We start from the raw sequence: 12,839 nt of genomic DNA on the forward strand, positions 1-12,839 counted from the left end.
TATTAAGGAGGGGAAGGGAGAAGGGGAGAAAAAAATAGAAGCATCAACAGTGGAGGGAATAGGATGGAGGGAAAGAAACAGATAATAATCATAACTGAGAATGTGAATGGAATGAACTCTCCCATAAAACAGAGGCGGATAGCAGAATGGATTAAAAATCATAATCCTACAATATGTTATTTACAAGAAACACACCTGAAACAGAGGGATACACACAGGGTAAAGGTAAAAGGCTGGAGTAAAATATATCGTGCCTCAGCTAAAGAAAAAAAAGCAGGGGTAGCAATCCTTATCTCAGAAAAAGCAAAAATTGATCTAATTAAAAGAGATAAGGAAGGAAACTATATCCTGCTAAAAGGCTCCATTGAGAATGAAGCAATATCATTACTTAACATATACACACCAAGTAGTATAGCATCCAAATTCCTAGAGGAGAAGGTAAGGGAATTAGAGGAAGAAATAGATAGCAAAACTATACTAGTGGGAGACCTTAATCTCTCCCTCTCTGAGCTTGATAAATCCAACCTCAAAATAAACAAGAAAGAAGTTAAGGAGGTGAATAGAATTTTAGAGAGGGTAGGTATAATAGATCTCTGGAGAAACCTGAATGGGGATAAAAAGGAATATAGCTTCCTCTCAGCAGTACAGGGAACATACACAAAAATTGACCATGTACTAGGACATAAAAACCTCACAATTCAGTGCAGAAAGGCAGAAATAATAAATGCATCATTCTCAGATCATGATGCAATAGAAATCATATGCAATAAAGGGCCATGGAAAGACAGGCTAAAAACTAATTGGAAACTAAACAATTTGATTCTAAAAATGAGTGGGTCAACAAGAAATGATAGAAACAATCAGTAACTTCATTCAAGAGAATGACAATAATGAGACAACATACCAAAATGTGTGGGATGCAGCAAAGGCAGTTCTTAGGGAAAGTTTTATATCCCTGAGGGCATAAATGAATAAATTAGAGAAAAGGGAAGTAAGTGAATTGGGCATGCAATGGAAAAAGCTAGAAAAAAAGAAAAAACAAGTTGAAAATCCCCAATTAAATACTAAATTAAAAATAATGAAAACCAAAGCAGAGATTAATAAAATTGAAAGTAAAACTATTGAATTAATAAATAAAACTAAGAGCTGGTTTTATGCAAAAACCAATAAAATCGATAACCGTTAGTCAATATGATTAAAAAAAAAGAAAGAAGAAAACCAAATTATGAGTATCAAAAATGAAAAGGGTGAACCTACCACCAATGAAGAGGAAATTGAAATAATAATTAGGAATTATTTTGCCCAGTTGTATGCACATAAATTTGACAATCATAGTGAAATGGATGAATATTTACAAACATATAGGTTACCCAAATTAACTGAAGAGGAGGTAAATTACTTAAATAACCCCATCTCATAAAAAGAAATTGAACAAGTCATCAGGGAACTCCCTAGGAAAAAATCTCTAGGGTCAGATGGATTTACTAGTGAATTCTATCAAACATTTAAAGAACAATTGATTCCAATACTCTACAAACTATTCGGGAAAATTAGTGAAGGAGTCCTACCAAATTCTTTTTATGACACAAATATGGTACTGATACCTAAATCAGGAAGAGATAAAACAGAGAAAGAAAATTATAGACCAATCTCCCTCCTGAATATAGATGCAAAATTTTTAAATAAAATATTAGCCAAAAGACTACAGCAACTTATCACAAGAATAATACACTTTGATCATGTAGGATTTATTCCAGGAATGCAAGGATGGTTTAATATTAGGAAAGCCATCAGTATAATTGATCATATCAACAATAAAACTAGCAAAAACCACATGATTATCTCAATAGATGCAGAAAAGGCTTTTGACAAAACACAACACCCATTCCTATCAAAAACACTAGAAAGAATAGGAATAAATGGAGCCTTCCTTAAAATATTAGGTAGCATCTATTTAAAGCCATCAGCAAGTATTAAATGTAATGGGGAGAAGCTAGAAGCATTTCCAATAAGATCAGGGGTGAAACAAGGATGTCCACTGTCACACCTCTTATTCAATCTGGTACTAGAAATGTTAGCAGTAGCAATTAGAGAAGAAAAAGAAATCAAAGGAATCAAATTAGGCAAAGAAGAGACCAAGCTATCACTCTTTGCAGATGATATGATGATATACTTAGAGAATCCTAGAGAATCAAGTAAAAAACTAGTTGAGACAATAAATAAATTTCGCAAAGTTGCATGACATAAAATAAACCAACAAAAATCCTCGGCATTCCTGTATATTTCTAATGAAATTCAACAGCAAGAGATAGAAAGAGAAAACCCATTTAAAGTTACTGTAGACATTTTTTTTTAAAGCAATCGAGGTTAAGTAACTTGCTCAAGGTTACACGGCCAGTTATTTCTGGGTGTGGTGCTGAGTATCTGAGCCGGGATTTGATCCAGGTCATCCTGACACTGGAGCCGGTGCTCTTACTCACTGAGCCACCTGGCCACCCCTACTGTAGACATTATAAAATATTTGGGCATCTACCTGACAAAACAAACTCAAGATCTATATGAACACAACTACAAAACATTTTTCACACAAATAAAGTCAGATCTAACTAAAAAATTGGAAAGACATCAACTGCTCATGGCTGGGTCAAGCTAATATAATAAAAATAACAATTTTACCTAAATTAAATTATATATTTAGTGCCATACCAATCAGTTTACCAAAAAACTATCTTATAGAGCTAGAAAAATTGGTAACAAAATTCATTTGGAAGAACAAAAGGTCCAGAATATCAAGGGAATTAATGAAAAGAAATGCAAGGGATGGTGGACTAGCCATACCAGATTTTAATCTGTACTATAAAGCAACAGTCCTCAAAACTACTTGGTACTGGCTGAAGAATATAGTAGTGGATCAATGGAATAGATTGGGTACACAAGACTCAGCAGTCAATGACTATAGTAATCCACTGTTTGATAAACCCAAAGACCCCAGTTTTTAGGATAAGAACTCACTATTTGACAAAAACTGCTGAGAACACTGGAATATAGTATGGCAGAAATTGGACATAGACCATTATCTAACACCATATACCAAAATCAAGTCTAAATGAGTGCATGATCTAGGTATAAAGGCTGATACTCTAAGGAATCTGGGAAAGCAAGGAGTAGTTTACCTGTCAGATTTGTGGAGAGGGTAAGACTTTATGACCAAACAAGAATTAGAGGGCATTACAAAATGCAATATGGATAATTTTGATTACATTAAATTGAAAATCTTCTGTACAAACAAAGCCAATGTAACCAGGATTAAGAGAAAAGTGGAAAATTGGGAAAGTTTTTATAACCTATGTCACTGATAAAGGACTGATTTCTAAAATATACAGAGAATTGAGTCAAATCTATAAGAATCCAAGTCATTCCCCAAGTGACAAATGGTCAAAGGATATGAACAGACTGTTTACAGAGGAAGAAATTAAAGATATTTGTAAGCATATGAAAAAATGCTCTAAATCACTATTGATTAGAGAAATGCAAATCCAAACAACTCTGAGGTACCACATCTCACCAGTCAGATTGGCTAAGATGACAAAACAGGAAAATGACAAATGCTGGAGAGGATGTGGACAAATTGGAACACTAATGCATTGCTGGTTGAGTTGTGAACTGATCCAACCATTCTGGAAAGCAATCTTGAATTATGCACAGAGGGCTATAAATAATTTCATACCCTTTGAGCCAGCAATACCACTTCTAGGGTTGTATCCCAAAGAGATCATAGAAGTGGGAAAAAGACCCATGTGTACAAAAATATTTATAGCAGCTCTTTTTGTGGTAGCAAAGAATTGGAAATTAAGGGGGTGCCCATCAATTGGGGAGTGGCTGAACAAGTTGTAGTATATTCATGTTATGGAATATTATTGTGCAATAAGAAACGAGGAGCAGATGGACTTCATATTTACCTGGAGAGGCTTATAAGAACTGATGCTGAGTGAGAAGTGTAGAGCCAGGAGGAATTTGTACACAATTACAGACACAACGTATATGTGATGACCAACTTTGATAAACTGGACCCTTCTCAGCAATCCAGAGACATGAGTCAACCCCAAAAGACTCATGATGGAGAGAGATGTTTACATCCAGAGAAAGAACTGAGATTGAACCCAGATTGAGGGAAACTACCTACCTTTTTTCATTTTCTTGTTTGGTCTTGTTTCCTCTTTCCCATTCTTCATTCCATCTGTTACAATCCTTCTTTATAACCTGACTAATGCCTAATGTGAAAGTATTTGCAGATGCTATACTTGATTGTATGCTGCCATGGGGGTGGGGAGAGGGAGGAAGGAGAGAAAATTTGTAATGCAAGGAATTGTGGTAATGAATCTTGTAAACTAAATGTAAACAAATTAATGAAGACCAAAACAAAACAAAACAAGAATTGAGATGCCCTGCCTTCCCCCCTCCAAAAAAATTTTTTTTAAAGATCAAGAAAAAAATTAGGAGAAAAAGTGAGCAATCCAAGAAAATCAAGAAAATTATTATTAAAAACCATCTACCAACTGAAAAAAGAGAATCAAAACTTAAAGAAAAAAATAAATCCTTGAAAACTAGAATTGGGCAAGGGAAAGCTAGTGACATTATAAGACACCAAGAAATAACAAAAATCAAAAGAATGAAAAAAGTAGAAGAGTGTGAAACATCTCATCAGGAAAAACAACTGATCTGGAGAACATATTGAGGAGAGACAATATAAGAACAGTTGGACTACCTAAAAGTTATGATAAAAAAATAAAAAGAATCTTTATACATTATTAAAAAAATTATTGAGGAAAATTGCCCTGAAGCAGGTAAGGTAAGAAGGTAAAGCAGAAACATAAAAAATCCACCAGTCACCATCTGAAAGAGATTCCAAGAGGAAAACTCACAGGAATATCACAGCCAGGTTTCAAAGGTCCCAGGTCAAGGGGAAAATATTGCAAACAACAACAACAAAAAACCCCAACAATTTAAGTGTGTGACATTACAATCAGGATTACACAAACCCTAGCAGCTTCTATGTTGATGGATTGTAGGTGTTGTTATACTATATTTCATAGAGCAAAAGAGCTGGTGTTACAACCAAAGATAACCTACCTAGCAAAGTATAATCTTGAATTTTAAAAAAGGACATTTAACTAACTGAAAGACTTTTAGGTATTTGTGACAAAAAGAGCAGAACTTAATGGAAAATTCTACATATAAGGTCCAAGAGAAATAAAAGATAAACATTAAAGCCCAATTACAAGGGACTCGGTAAGGTCAAACAGTTTGCTTATGTGCAGAAAATATTATCAGTACTCTTATGACTGTCATCATTATGTGGGTTGTTTGAAAGAAAGTCTTGAATGGAGCTGTGTATGATGGGGGTGATTTTAAAAAATAAAACTGCTTAGGGAGAAATAAAACAGGAATAATTATCTCATACAAATGAGGCCTGAAAGGTAGAATTGATAGAGAAGAAGGAAGTAAAGTTGGACGGCTGGTAGTGCCAGAACCTTATAGTCATTAAACAAGGGTTAAAGAGGGAACAACATATACATTTAGAAAGGTATCAAAGTCATGTAAATTTAAAAAGATATAAGAGGGAGAGGGGATAGGATAAGGGAGGGACTTTTACAAGGTGTGTAGATTAAAAATTAGGAAGGGGAGGTGGGATAAGGAAGAAACTTTTAGACAGATAAGTAGATAAGGGTGGAGGGTGGGGGGGAGGGGAAGGAGCTCAAAGAAAAAGCTCAAAGAAGCAGGAGAACATTGTACACAATTACAGATACCAGATACATCCTATCTGTGATGACTGACTTTGATAGACTTGGCTCATCTCAGCAATGTAAGGTTATAAGACAACTCCAAAGGACTCATGATGGAAAAGGCTTTCCATATTCAGAGAAAGAATTACAGAGTCAGTGGAGATAGAAACAAACTATTTGCTCTCTCTCTCTTTCTTTGTTTTGTTTCTTCTTCCTCATTATTCATTCCATTGATTATAATTCTTCTTTACAACTTGACTACTGTTTAATGTGAAGGTCTATGTACAACCTATATTGGATTTCACGCTGCCATTCAGGGGAAGAGAAAATTTGGAACTCGAAAACTTGTGGAATTGAATGTTATAAACTAATAATAAACAGATAAATAAAAAATGTTTGCTGCCTTCAGATTTGAATTGACACCCTGAATAAATGAAGCTCACATTTTCTGTGGAAAAAAAAAAGAATATAAGCTCAGGGAGCCTCACCACTTAGCATAGTGCCTTGCACATAATAATAACAAGTAATATTTATTTGCAACAGATTGTATGTTTGGATGAAAGAGAGAAGAGTAAAGGGTGACTCCTAGGTTTCATGCCTGGGTAAGTGGGAATGATGAGATTTGAGGGGAGTGGGAATTCAGGGACCTCCCTCTCCCCCCAAAAAAAAACTAAACCAGAGTACAGAAGAGGGTTATCTGGAATGAATTCATGGATTCAAGCCTTCTTTAAGTCAAGTTGGCAAAAGTTTATTGTTAAGGATGATATAGATGGCAGAGCTCCTTAGGGAACTTGGATTCCTTAAGGAACTTGCAACTTAATAGGAGTGATGCTAAAGTTTATATAGGAAAAATAGTGGATTAACTGGTAGATATGTTAAGTACAATCTTGGTCACAAGCAACATTCCCTACTGCAAACCAGGGGAAGGGTTTTCTTGAGGACTTATTTTCAGTGTGTTACGTCTGTAGCAAGATAGTTTTGAGAGTTGATGTCTATAGCTTGACCTCTGGATTGAATATGATAGCTTTGGGAATCAATACATGATAATTCTGTGGTCACAAGATAGTCCTGTTTTTACAAGAGGATTTCTTCAGAGGTCAGTTTGTTCTTGTGATGGAGAAAGACAGTTTATTTTTACTGGGGTCAACTCATGAGTAAATGCAGGAAAAGGTAGTTTGTCTTACTGGGGCTCACTCATGAGTTATTTTTTGTTGTTGTTTTTTCCAGGGCAATTGGGGTTAAGTGACTTGCCAAAGGTCACATGGCTAGTTTTTTTTGGTATTGTGTCTGAGGCAGGATTTGAACTCAGGTCCTCCTGACTCCAGGGCCACTACTCTATTCACTGCACCACCTAGTCACCCCCCACTCATGAGTTATTGCTAGGCATAGATAGTGTCCTTGCGCTGGGGAGAAACCTGTCAGGGATATTGTTTTGAGGCTAGGGAGAAATGTGATCTTGGAATTGGGGTCCAAGTACAAGCACCTAACCACCCAAGCACCCCATCAGGAGGATAGTGATGCCTCTAAAAGTAATAAGAAAGTTAGGATGAGAGAGCATTTGTCAGAAAAGATGAAGTGCTTTGCAAATATTCATTTTATCTTCTCAATAACCCTGGGAGGTTGATGCTATTATTCCCCGCCCCCCTTTTGCTGATGAGGAAACTGAGGCAGAAAGGTTGAGTGACTTTCTCTGGGTCAGCTATTGTGCCTTAGAGAGAACTTGAACTCAGATATTTCTGACTAGAGGTCCACCACAAACTGCAACAATAATAGCTAACTTTTAGACTCTAAGTTTTGAAAAGTTTTTTTCCATATATTATCTCTTGTTTGGCTGATTGAAACATATTTTTAAAAAGAACAATGAATAATAACAATAGCGATCCAAATCTTCTAATGATAAGCATTTTCTTCCCCTGCATTTTTGCTCAAAGGGTAATTTGATGAGAAGAAAGAAAAAAAAATAACATTCAGAGGCTCTATCTCAGAACTTTTGTTACTTAAGTCTGATTCATTCTTTGTGCTTGTATGTTTTTCCTTCCTGTCTCATTCATTGCCTCTTTGTAGAGAACGAAGACTGAATCATAGGCATTCCAGATGAAAAACAATTCAGATTCAGTTCTAGGACGTTTGGAAGCGAGTATTTGTACATGTGTTGAAGTCTTCTGCATTCGGGAGTCAGTTTTGAGAGAAGTTTTAACAACCCTCTTTCGATGGAAGATTTTACTCTCCTGTGTTTCAATAAGACACGTTCATCATCACACTCATCATTTCAGGGAAATCTGGAGCTCCTATTCACCAGGTGACAGAGCTTGAGACCCAGCAGTGGAAACTTGAGCTTGGCTGGGATGGGGGATGGGGAGGTGTGTAAGGTGGGGGCAAGTGTTTTGGTTATGGGGCTCAGCTGCAGAGGAGTGCATAGTAGAGATGCTTGAAGAAAATTGAAAAGAGAGGTAAGTGTAAGTGTAAGTCTGGGAGGTGGGGAAATGGGGGAGGAGTTGGTGTGATTGGCTTCTCCTGCTGTTGCTTTAAAAGCTCCCTCAATGCAGGGCCCGGTGTCCCAGTTCCCTTACAATGTATCTCCTGGAGTGGGATTGGGAGACGGAGTGGGATTGGGAGACGGAGTGGGAGAGGGAGACGGAGTGGGAGAGGGAGACGGAGTGGGAGAGTGGGAGGGAGAGGGAAGAGAGGGAGAGAGAGATAGAGAGATATAGAGAGGGGGAGAGAGGGAGAGAGGGAGAGGGCCCAGAGGATAGGAAGAGAGAGTCAGAAAGAAGTTACTGTAACCTGAGAGCGAACTCGTACACGAACACACACTCCCACACACACAAGCGCGCGCAAGGCAAAAGGGGAGGAGCCGCGCTACAGCCCCCAGAGCTACAGTCGGAGTTCCGGACAGAGGCTTCCTTGATCCCAGCTGCAAAACAGCGGCGGCTGCCCCCCTCCTGTCCACTGCGCCGCTGCTCCGGCTGCTCCCGTTGCCGCCGCTGCTCCGGCTGCTCCCGCTGCCGCCGCTGCTCCGGCTGCTCCCGTTGCCGCCACTGCTCCGGCTGCTGCTGCTCCCGCTGCCGCCGCTGCTCCGACTGTTGCTGCTCCCGCTGCCGCCGCTGCTCCGACTGTTGCTGCTCCCGCTGCCGCCGCTGCTCCGACTGTTGCTGCTCCCGCTGCTGCTGCTCCGGCTACCGCCGCTCCCGCTGCCGCCACTGCTCCCGCCGCTGCTGCTGACGTAGCCGCTGCAGTAGCCACCGCTGCTGCTCTGGTGCTTTAGCCCTCCTCGCTTCGGGGGACTGGAGGTAGAGGTGGTGGGGAGGTCCTTCCCGACGCACGGACCACAGATTCCCTCCGCACACATACACACATTCCGTGGATGTGAAGCGTGTGTGCTTCCTGGGACTCTTCTCGTCAGAGTCCCCAGTCTGCTCCCGGGGAAGAGGAGAAACCGGTGCTACAGTCTTGGGGGGACTCGCTGGCTGGAGAGGAGCAGAGCCTGAGTAACAGCGGCTGGAGGACGAGGAGAAAGAGCCGGGCTGCCCCTACCCCAGTCGTCGCCGCCACCGGGCAATCAAAGGAGCTTTGCAGCAGCCTGGGCTCTCCCGAGCCGCCCGAGTACCCGGTGCCCCGCTGCTGCCCTACACAGCTTCACTCGGCGTTGCAGTTGCAAAACTGTAAGTATCAACTTTAGTTTGCTCTAAAGATTTCTTAATGGGCCTTCCACCCCTCCTCCTCCTCGTCTTCCTCCTCTTTCTTTCTCCAAACCTCCTGCTTCCTCTCTGGGTTCCTTCTCTTCCCCGCCCCCCTCATTTTTCTCTTTCTCCACCTTCTGTTTCTTTTACTCTTTCTGCCTCCTCTCCCCCCTCATCACTTTCCTTCTCACCTTCTCTCTTTTATTTAGTATTGAATTTGATCAGTCACACACACACTTTTCAGAAAAGTATAAGGTCGCCCCCTAACCCTGAACCAGTGTCCTTGGAGAGAGAGTTTGGAGGCCACTTTTTGCTTAACTGAGGAATGGGACTCTCACTTCTTGGATTTCTACCCTCAATGGAAGTCATGTTTATTTTTCTCTCGAAAAAGCAGGTTAGTGGAGTATTTCTATTTTTGTTGTTCTCTGATAATTTGTTTCGTCGTCCATTGCTAAAAAAAAAAAAATCTGCCTTTCTGTACTACGCCCCACCCAGCCTGGAGTCCTACTGAGCAAAGATAAAGTAGAAGAGACATTAAAAGTAAATCCGTACGGGATTTAAAAGGGTAAATAGTACACTGCAGACAGCAAGATGACACGTTTAGGTGAGGTTTGGTGCTTGCTTGGTAGAGCCGAGGATACTCTTTGATGGTATATGTAGATGCTTTATGTCGCTTTTTCCAAAAAGAAACAAAACTAACATTTTCGTTTTAGTATCACCGCCTGGTGTGGCTAATCCTCCATTACGTTCTCTTCGTATTAAATGGTATTTTGAGTAACTCAGCTGTGTAGGTCAGCATTGCATCTTACGTTTATGAGTAGAGAAAGGGAGAAGATAGTAAACACCTGTCAAAAGTAGGTAGGGCATTTGGAGAGACATTGTGCTGGAGTGAGAAGAAGGCTAGGTCACGAGATCTTGGTTCTAACTTGGGCGAGTCACTTTTTTTTTTTTTTTTTAAGCAACTGGGGTTAAGTAACTTGCTCTAGGTTACACGGCCAGTTATTTCTGGGTGTGGTGCTAAGTATTCCATCCCAGGTCATCCAGACTCTGGGGCCAGTGCTCTTACTTGCTGTGCTACCTGGCCGCCCCCTGGCGAGTCACTTTTTCTTTATGGGTCTGTTTCCTTATCTGTAAAACCTTTTAATTCTATGACTTGAAAAAAATCTTAGTACTAAGCAAAAAAAAAAAATTCTCATACTAGGCTTTATGACAGCTATAACATGTATCCTTTTTGTCTTTTTTTTTTACAATGAGCCCTTATAATTTTTGACTTTTGACTAGATCCACTTTGTCCCCAGGAGGCATCCTCAATATAAAGCACACAATATACTCTAGAAAGGGAGTCTGATATAAGGCTCCAGAAAGCTGAGATTTTTATTTGTTCAATTTGTGTTGGATAATGTTAACAATTGCTGCGTAGTATGAAGGGGAGGGAAATAGTGTGGTGTGTCTGAATGCATTCTAAATGTCATGCAGTTTACCTTGGTACCTCAGATAATCTTGGACCCTTGCTGGGATAAGATGAATAGTAGTCAGTGCAAAGATAATTGATAAGAGGGCACTTAACTCAGCCAATCCCCTTTCCTCCTCACTTCCACGGAGTGGTACCTATGAATTTTATCAGTTTGTAGCCCCTGATAATGTCCAGTTTCATCTCATTATTTTGGGGGATTGGGAGAGGTGGAATGAAACAGTTACATCTGTAACCTGTAAATTTACAATGGAATTCTTTTTGGAAGGTCACATAAGAGAATACAGTAAAGTGCAGTTTATATAGATTTAAGGAAATCTCTCCCTTCCTCAGATTTTTTCCTTCTTTTCTTTCTTTCCTTCTTTCAAGTTCACTTGCAGGGGGCTCACTTTAAGAAGTGTTATATGATTTGACCAGATGAGACTGGGCAGCTTTTGAGAGCTTTGAAAAATCCAGATGGTGATGCTTCCCTCTCTGATTTCTAGGACATGGAATCCGTGGTCCACACAGATACAAGATCATTTATCCTGAAGAAACCAAAACTGTCAGAAGACCTGGTAGCAATACCAAACCAGGAATTTGGAATGAAGACTGCAGATACTCTTTGGGTTCCCTTACACAAAAATGAGATCTTGTACAGCCAGATAAACCTGCAAGTCCCAAGTTTATAGTGACTGACGCTGGATGGTGTCCCCAGTCCCCCAGGATACATGTATGATCAAGAGGAGGTGGACACATGTTTTGAAGGAATGAAACCAGTAAACCAAACTGCATCCATAATCAAGGGATTAAAAGGCCTCTTCCCACAGCAGTCACAGTTGATGAGCAGGCAGCTTGATGACCCAGATGGTAGTTTTTCAGATGTTGAGAGAGTGAATTGAGTATCACACAGAAACCAGAGAAACTGCCAAAGTACTGGCCTGCCTGCAAAAATGGAGATGAATGTGCTTCCGTCCTGCAAAGCCTTTCCCAATTGTAAATTTGCTGAAAAATGCTCATTCAAACTGTAAATATGATGCAAAATGTACTAAACCAGATTGTCCCTACACTCATGCCAGTAGAGGAATCCCAGTGCTGCCTCCCAAACCAGCGCCAACGCCAACACCAACATCTTCCAGTAGTCAGCTTTGCCTTTACTTCCCTGCTTGTGAGAAAATGGAATGTCTGAAACACTGTGTAGGAGACCTGACAGAACATTTTACCATCCAGCAATTACTGTGCCACAACGTCATTGCCTTGAAATGGACTCTACCTCAAACCAGTGAATGACAACCAGACATAGTAGCTAGAAGATCATGGATTTTAAAGTTCCCATCTTTGAACTCTACATGTGAAAGACATTCTACAAATTTATTAGATCTTTTGAACTTGGAATATATTGTTTTCACAATATTTAATAATAATATTCAAATAATAATATTCAAAAGTTTGTTGCCTGTTTGTCTAATTTTGCAAATTTGTAAGTTTTATTAAGTGGTGTTAACATGGGTTTTTTTTTTACTATGAAGAGAAGTCAGTGTATAAGGAAAAAACTTTAAATTCCATTAAAACATTTTGAGGCAAAAAAAAAGTTCACTTGCATTAGACATGGAGTAAGTCTGTGCTAGTAGTAGAAAATTCTATGGCACTCTCAGCCACATGGCATTCTATGGCACTCTCACACTTCCATGATGCTCTATGGCATGGCGCTCTCACTCTTCTATAGCGCTCTCCCTATTCTATGGCATTCTATGGTGCTCTCACCCACATGGTGTGAGGTGGGGTCTTATATACAGAAGGTTGTGGGAGGAATCTAGGGGTGGTCTAGAGGAGGAGTTTGGGGACGGTCTTCAGGAGGAGTTAATGAGGTCAATGAGTGATTTTAAGGGTGGGAAGCCACCTGGAGACCACAAACAATGGTGGGCT

At 39.8% G+C, this 12,839-nt stretch overlaps 1 long non-coding RNA gene across 1 annotated transcript; it reads left to right on the forward strand.

Annotated features, from left to right (window-relative positions):
- Positions 1-9,451: 9,451 nt before the first annotated feature.
- LOC138175795 (uncharacterized) lies at positions 9,452-12,504 on the forward strand. Its single transcript, XR_011172093.1, has 2 exons — positions 9,452-9,857; positions 11,420-12,504. It is a non-coding gene; the product is annotated as an uncharacterized lncRNA (long non-coding RNA).
- The last annotated feature ends 335 nt before the right edge of the window (positions 12,505-12,839 follow it).

Source organism: Petaurus breviceps, unplaced genomic scaffold (genome assembly GCF_028583685.1).
Source record: "Petaurus breviceps papuanus isolate PSGF00001 unplaced genomic scaffold, PetGlider_PUasm1.0 79, whole genome shotgun sequence".
NCBI lineage: Eukaryota > Metazoa > Chordata > Mammalia > Diprotodontia > Petauridae > Petaurus > Petaurus breviceps.